This window comes from Hydra vulgaris, chromosome 03 (genome assembly GCF_038396675.1).
Source record: "Hydra vulgaris chromosome 03, alternate assembly HydraT2T_AEP".
Lineage (NCBI taxonomy): Eukaryota > Metazoa > Cnidaria > Hydrozoa > Anthoathecata > Hydridae > Hydra > Hydra vulgaris.
Window position 1 is genome coordinate 2,865,948 of NC_088922.1, and position 6,553 is coordinate 2,872,500.

A 6,553-nucleotide genomic window follows, 5' to 3' on the forward strand; every position below is an offset into this window, starting at 1 on the left:
TTCACCAACTTTAATAGAACATGCCCTCTTGGTGAATTAACTCATAAGTCTAATCGTTGTGGGGTTCTTATTATTCGTCCGGAGCGCGTTATCGTTTGTTCGTTGCATTCTTGAGAATCATTTCGAACTTGAACGGCATCCTCGTTATATCTTCCTTTACCGTTACCAACTTCATCTTTCGGTATATCAAGACCATCGTTAAATGAGTCATTTTTATTATGAGAGTCTGGAATACGGCGACGTAAGTGTTAGATATTTCGTGGGAATACCTTTTTGCGGTTTCGACGTCAAATGACCAGGTATTTTGCTTCCGTACAATACCAGGTATCCAAGACTGATCACATTTTGTCTCTTGAGCTGGTTTTACTACAGTTTGGTGATATCGTCTCATTGTACAGTAATATTGCCAGAGCGATTGAGCAACGTGAGCGGGGGTCTGTTATTTTAATTGTTCTGTGTATGCGTTCAACGATACCGTTGCCTTGAGCTCGATTAGCTGCTCGATATTCTAAACCAACGTCCCATTCGTCACCAAACCTTGTTAACGTGTGTGAACTAAATTCATTGTCCATTAGAAGGCAAACTGGTGGTCCAAATAAGGAAAATATTTCTTCCAGCTTTCCAATGATTTTAGCATTACTTGCAATTACTGTTGTCACCTCCTTACGTGATACATTCTGGTTGTTTCGTAAACAAAGTTGCAATGTTCGATCGACACCAAAATGACCAATTGAGTAAACTTTCTATGTCTTTCTGTTGGATTAATCCGGTAGCACACACTGTTCTGCACCATTTTTGAGGGATTCGTGAAAGTCGATTGGCCAGATTTAGTTCAGATGGAATCCATTGTACAATAATCTTAATATCTTTTGCTATTTCGTTTATCGTATTCAGCCGTCGTTGTACTAACAATTGAGAAATTCCCAGAGTCTTTACGTGATATTCTTCTTTTAAAACTGCGTTTAACCTTTTAACTGGTGCTCTTGCTATCGCTGTATACTGTGAGTTCTTTTATATCCCATTTACTGGCTAAATTTCACCCTCGAAGTATCGAATCTAGTTCACTTCTATTAATATGGTGCGTATCACTCGTCGGTCGTAGCCATGCTGCAACTTCAATAGCTGCTACTCCAATTAGAAGAACTACGCCCAGTCCTATGAATGATGCATCATAGTAAAGCTCAGCTTTTCCATTCACTGGTACTAGCCATTTCCCACCAACCGAGTCCTCTTTTTCCAAACGGTGAAGCAACTCATTCATTTTTTCTTTGCAATCTTCAGAAACATTTCATGGAATATTTCCAGCTAATCGTTTGATATATGAAGCTTGTAAACGCAAACTTCCTGCCACCGGGTAATGTCCAATAAGTTTACCTAAATTGCTAAAAAGCTGTAATCGTGTGACTGCATTTGAAGATTCGAATTGTACTACATTGTGTTGCTTCCATATCAGTTCCCCATTTTTATTTCGTTCGACTCTCAAACCTAAAACACGTCCTTTTTCTAGCTCTTCTGGAGGTTTACACTGCAACCCAAATTTCTCAAGATGCTTCGCTACAATTTCAGCTGTTTCTACACTTTCATCGACAAATATATCATCAATGTAATTATCACATGCTTTCTTCACAGTAGAATTCATATTGAGCACGTGACGAAGAATTGTAGTCATTATTGTTGGAGCCACGTTGATGCATAAACACATTCTGGTGAAACAATACCGTTCCCCATTTATAATCACAGTTTGATATGGCCACCGTTTTTTGTCAATGTGAATTTGAAGGTAGGCTTTCTTAAGATCAAGAATTTTTGCACTTTCAATTTTCCTCCAACGACGCAGTTTCTCTTGACAAACGTCGGCATTCGCTGTGTGACAATTTACAAATTTGTTGAGAGCTCGGAAGTCTCCTACTGGGCGTATCTTTCTATCTTTATTTTTTTGCACAACACACATGAGCGGTATCAATACTTTAGGTGGTCCCAATGCTTGGTCGTTATACGGCACAAGAATGCCAGAGTTGATCCATTCATGTATTTTTTTTCGGTAACTACGTTCATGCTTTTCGCTCATGTGGGCTCTTTATTCCAGTTCCATGATGCCGTTCACTTTTTTCCGTCGAACTTTGCCATAAAATCCTGATGTTTAATTTCATTGTTTTTGTTTATTTCTTTCTCTTCGTTTATTTCGTAATCTTCGTTTTCTTCGTTCTCTTCGTTTATTTTGTTCTTTTCGTTTATTTCGTTTGCTTTACTTCTTACATACTTTGCGCCACATTTTGCCGTGTCACATGCTAACATTCGGACGGTACGGTTTTTATCACCTTAGATTACTGCTCCTCCGAATTTTTCAATAGCATCCATTCCAAAAATCAAATCAAACCCAAATGGTTTGTCCTTTACAATTTACGAATTAACCATCCGATGTATTCCATCAATTTCCGATCTGATTACCATTTCACCTAGTACTTGTACAGTTCCTCCCAAAGTTGTGATGGTTTTTTACACTTTTTGAAACAAGTCCACGTGTAGATTCAGCATGAACCACTGTAATTAAACATCCAGAATCAATTAAAGCTGTTCGGAACATTCCGTTTATTTTAACTTTTAATGATGGCAACGCTGTTTCAGGTAGAATACTGGATGCCATTATTTCCAAATTCTCCCTTTTTCTTTTAAACCTTGCAATCGTTTGATGCAGTCTTTGGCTCGAAGATTGTGTGAACAGTTCTTGAATTTTGCCTCGCAGTCCCGTTCATAATGTCCAAATTTCCCACAATTAAAACATGTTATTTTATTTGTTCCGGCAAAACCAGTTGTTTGGGGAAGTAGCGATGTTGCTGCAACCATCACATTATTGGAACCATCCAACTGTTGGGCTTCTTGAGTCAGTCGTTTCAGAGTAACAGCAACCTCAACAGCTTTTGCAAATGTACGTTCTTCAGGTTCCAGAAATAGCTGTTTGATAGTAGCTCCATCGTTAAAGTCAGTGATAAATTGGTCGCGCATCCTGTCATCTCTATCCGTAAATTTGCATCCTTCAGCAGCTCTTGCAATCCGTCGTGAAAATTCTGTCACACTCTCGTTACTTGCTTTTTTAGTTGTTGCAAATTCAAAGCGTAGTATTAACGATGAATTTGGTTTAGAAAGCTTCATAATATTTTCCTTGATCTCTTCGTAAGTCACTGAATTATCTTCTGGGTATGCCGGCAAGCATAGATCTTCTAATGCAGAATAAATCTGTGGTGGCAAACATGTTAATGTTATCGTTTTTCTCTTCGCTTCGTCAATGTCCATTGCTGCAATATATGTTCGCAGTTGACGGATAAACCGTTGATGGTTTCCATCAAATACTGGTGGCATAATAGCCAAAATAGCTTGTTGCACTTTTGTTTTCGTTTATATATATATATATATATATATATATATATATATATATATATATATATATATATATATATATATATATATATATATATATATATATATATATATATATATATATATATATATATATGCTAAAGAAGGTGCTACCAAGTTACTAGAAGGTGCTACCAAGTTACTAGAATTATTTCCGGCAAGAGTTGTACCACACGTACCCTTATTATTCTTGTCCTGTACAAGAAATGGAGATTAGTAAACATGTCTTATACAGGGCAGCAACCTTGATAAAAACATTATTCTGTTATCGATTGGTGTATAACTCTTTAGAATCTTAAGATATTAGAATTATTTCGAAACAAAAAATTGACGCTAGTGTCAATTGGTCAAACATAAAACATTTTAAAAGTAAAAATTTTTTTTTTCAAACGACTGATACTCAAAAATTTTTTACTTGTGACTGTTCCATAAACGGTGTTTACAGATATATATATTTTTTGAAATGACGGTTACTCGTCATTTAATAATGATACTGACAGTGAGCAGTAGGTACGTACCCGATGACAAGTACCTGTCGACAGTCTTATATATAAGTTTACAGTTCGCATTTTACCAACTTACGAAAATTTATATTGAAGTTGTGCATTAATTGACAAACTTTGGCTATTTAAAAAAAATTACGATTTTGTCGCAGAAAATGGGTTTCTCATGAAACAGTTGAATTAACTAGCTTATTTACATTTACACCAAATTTCAATAAACATTCATTTAAGTAAAATTTAACTTTATAATTAAAAAATATTTTAGAATTCTAATACGTAATACGTAACTTTTTTCATTTTATTTTACATTGAATTAATTAAAAATCAATTTGATGATCATAACAAAAGTGAATTTCACTGGGTTTGAAATTAACTTCTGTTAATTAAAAAAAAAAGGATTTAGAGCTTGTTTTATATTTTAGAAAAAGCAATTGTTTGTTTTACATTTTAAATTAAATAGATTTACGTACATTCATTTTTTTTTATAATGTTAGCATTGTTAAAGGAATTTTACTCTGTGAAGCAAATCTAAATTTTGTCTCACGACTAATACCGCGTTTAATGTTTCATCCGAAAGTCGAGTTCTCAAATGAGTGTAGACCATTGAAAAACTACCAAAATCTCGGTCAACTTTAACCTGAGAAAATGCAGCACCGAAAGCATTTTGAGAAATCTTATAGACTTGCTTCCAATAGTATTCATCACCTTTTAAATGCCAATATTAAAGAATAATAAAATTTTCATTTACCCCAATACGTGGCTTACAATACACAATATTTGTTATTTGCTGAAAAATTCTTGTATTTGGTATAACATGTATGGTCTGACGTTGACCTCCTCCTGAAAGAAGATAGATTAGTTATTAGTTATTTATCAAGCAACAGTTTTTATCTAATTTATCTAATTAAATTCAATCAAATTAATAAGATATACAAAAGCTTTGAAAACTAATATTACTTGTAAATCAATAAAATGTTATATTTTTTTTTTAGTTTGATTTTTGAAAAGAAAAAATAAATGACATTATGACCCTAACCTTTGACATTATCAATTTTCTACTGATGATGAAAGTTAATAATATAAAAGTAGTAAGTAGTGTCTTATTTTAGAAAGAGCTTCAAACGAATCAGTAACGTCTTTAGCAGCTAATTGGCAAACGCTCCTAAAAATATCTTGTTGCACATTGTACCAATATTGTTTTCTAACACGTTTAACCTTCTCCCTTGTTCAAGAGTTTGCGATTGTCTTTTGCTTTCGTCATCTGTACTTTTCAACAACAACTTCTTCTTCAAGATTAACACAGTCTAGCATATCAAAATCTTCAAAATCAAACTTTGTGCTTCCAATGCAAATCATCATTTGATTTTGAATTTCTTTGATGCTATCAGAAGCTTTGATCATGCTCTTACCTTGAGCTGAACAAGCTGAGTAAATATCGTCTACTCCTTTTCCTACTTTCGCAAGCAGAGTAATCAGCTAATCGGCTATAATCATCCCAAAACTGCCGTCCGTGTTGAGTGAGCATTTAAAAGTTCGATCATGCAATTTTCCGTCTTTTGTATACCGAATACTTCCAGAAAAAACATTCGTATTGATACGAGACGCTGAATCAAACAATAATGATGGATATACATTTTCTATTTCTTTTCCAATAATTTCATAAATTTGATTTGCAGCTTTAAGAATAAATTCAAGTCACACCAAAAACTTGAAAAGCTTTTCTAATTATTTCGTTCTTCCCCATGTCATCAACAACCATCATTGGCAAATTTCTCATTAGAATTAACTAAAAAATCTTTTACTGTATCGTTAATATCAAATCACTTAGCCGTTCTACGTGAAACAAAAATAGCAACTTCTTCAACATCACGATTTTTGTTTCGAACTCTTTTTCTTTTAAAAATTCTAAGTTCTATGGCAATACCTTTGTGCTTTGAATGCAAATGATTTTTGAGGTGAGAAACATTACCGGCAAGAATAAAGTTTTTTCTTTGCACACTTTGCATTTCCATTTCTTATTCTCAGTCACTTCAAAATATTCTTTAACTCGTTCGTTTTGCATCTTACTCTATATGCAGCTTACATTGTTGTAAACAAATTCTCAGAAAAAAAGGTTACTTTTTTAAAAAGTCATCCTTATTATTTGTTAAGAGTTTTAAACTAGTTTTTTATTGTTGAATATAAATTGGTGAAAAATAATGAAAAAAAAGTGGTAAAAAAAAAAGAGGTTAATAAAAAAATAAAATGAAATTTTTTACTGGGGAATAAAAAATTTATAATTAGTAAAAAACAGAGTTGTAAAAATCTCATACTACTTCGAAATTTAAAGAAGTAAAAAATTTTTTATACATTTTGAAAAGAATAGATTATAACGAATAATTAAATTTAAATCAGTTAGTATCAAAAAATATTTTTTTACAAGATTTTAGCTTGAAGTGGGTGTTAGTTCTGCATTTCTTTACTTCAATGACGGTAAATACGGTAAATAACAGAGTTTTTAATTTCCTGAATGTAAAAATTGACTTGAAAAGTTTATCGGCATTTCATCAAAAAGATACAGAGCGTTTAAAAATTATGCTTTAAAAAGATGATGTCAAAGTTAAAAAGAATATCATGCTTATTATACCTAACAGACA